The following is a 2,193-nucleotide window of genomic DNA, read 5'->3' on the forward strand; positions in this document are numbered from 1 at the left end:
AAGCCGAGGACAGGGAAATGGAGTGACTTTCTCAAGGGCACACATTCAATACCTGTTGGAACTGGGTCATTCATTTATTGAACTGACTCCTGGGGCCAGACCCTTTGCTAGGAGCTGAGGATTCAGGGTAAGGAGTGCCCAGCCTCTTCCCTCTGGGATTTTACTACTATCGGGGTCTGTCTGACCCCACATCAAGAGCCCTTTCCAGCACACCACGACCTGTGAAAAACTGCTTTTCCCTCCCTCTGTGAGGACATGTGCCGTCACTCTGGTTCATCCCCTGCTTCCTTCCTCTAGCCTCTCCCTAGCCACAACTTGTGGCCTCTCTCGCTAACTCCCCTCATTCAAACAATTCTGGAAATGCCACCTCCCTCAGGAAGCCTTCCTTGATTGTCCGGCCTACCATTCCCTGCCCCTCCTTCCTCACAGGTATTGCTCTCCTTCACATGCACTTGTTCCTTGGCCACTCCAGGCAGGAAACCCCTTGAGTGCACAGAATGTGGCCAGTTTCCCACCGGATCCTCTGCATGAGGCTAAGTGCTTGGGAAAAGTTAGTTGACTGATCATCCATTACTGATAAGCAGAAAATGGGAACTGGGAAAGAGTATGGAACATGGATGGAGGGAGACAGAATTCAGATCTGAGTTCACATACAGCCTGCGCTACTGTGTGGGCAAATCATTACCTCTCTCTGAACCTCAGTGCCTTCTTTGTAAAATGAGGGTGATCATCCCTGCCTCCCTCACAGCTCTACAGAAACATTCATGTTTCATACTCTTTGCCGGTTCCCATCTTCTGTCTTATCAGTTTGATGATCAATCAGCATATTCTCCTAAGCACACAGCCTCGTGCAGAGGACCCAGAGAGAAACTGGCCACATTCTGTGCACTCAAGGGGCTTCCTGTCTGGATCAGGGGATGAGAATGGATATGAAAGCCACATCCTCTAGGGAGTGTCCTCAAATTCACTGTGTGTCCTTGGCAAGACATGGCCCTTCCTTGGTGACCCAGAGGATCCCTAAGATCCCCCATCTCCAGCCAGGCCTCCAGATGCTGCTCTGGCCCCAGCACATGAATGCCTGGTGTTGACGGCCTCCATCATCCTGCTGTCTCGGTCTACAGAGGCCTTGGCAGGCCCAGACCTCTCCGGCTGGCCAGCCCAGGCCAGTGACTTTCCTGGGAGCCTGCAGGGCTCCACACTTCCTGGAGCTGGGGAGGGAAGGGCTAGGAGATGGCTCAAGCCTGCAGCCCCACAGAGGCCACGTTGCTCTGCTAACCCATGGGTCACAGGGACATTCTGTGAAATAGGGCAAACCTGGGGCAGAGGGTCTCAGCAGACACACAGGCCAGCTAAGGGGCTGAGGATGGAGCTCTGGACCTACCTCTGGACCCCTCTGCACTCCTGATTTGCTGGTGGGTGGCCTTGGTTTTCCCCTCTGTAGGATGGGAATGGTAACCCAACCTCAAAGCATTATTGGGAGGTAATAACAGTTGTCACTCCTCCTGACATTGCCCAGCTCAGGCCATACCATCTTTCACCTGGACTATGCCAGTGGCCACTTCATTGGCCTCCTGACTTTCAAAATAATGCCTTTGGGAATGCGTGGCTAAGTAGCCACTACTGCCCTCCTCCTAAGATGAAGACAGAGCTGCGAGGCCTGACTTTAAGGCTACCAGAGCTGGGAGCAGGCTGGGAGCACGTCATCAGGAGCCAGCTTCAGCCCTGTGCTCAAGGCCTGGGCCTTGAAGGGATCTTTCTGCCTCCAACCAACCCCTCCTTGCCTCCTGTCTTCACCCGTATCTCCTGGCTCAGTGGTTAGGGGAGGGGAGGGAAGGACAGTGAGGAGGAGGGGATGGGAAGGGAAGGGAGGCACTACTACCCCAATGACTGAGGCCCACTCGCCATGGCCAATATGGGGCTACCCAGGCTGCCTCCTCTCCCAGACCCCCACTCTAAGAGTCCCCTTGGGGCAGAGTTTCAGGAATCAAAACTTCCAGTCTGGGCACTTGGCAGGCTGCACACAGAACTACAAATGAATCAGTAACTTCAGGACCCAGCCCAGGAAATTGAAAGCCACTTAAACTCCATTCCCAGTGAGTGGTAGGTTTCTTCTGCCTTGTATCTTCCCAGAGTAAAGGGGCTCCCCAACTAGCCTCACTTCCACCCAAGCCACATACACTCGAGGTTGTTTGT

Source organism: Loxodonta africana, chromosome 7, assembly GCF_030014295.1.
Source record: "Loxodonta africana isolate mLoxAfr1 chromosome 7, mLoxAfr1.hap2, whole genome shotgun sequence".
Lineage (NCBI taxonomy): Eukaryota > Metazoa > Chordata > Mammalia > Proboscidea > Elephantidae > Loxodonta > Loxodonta africana.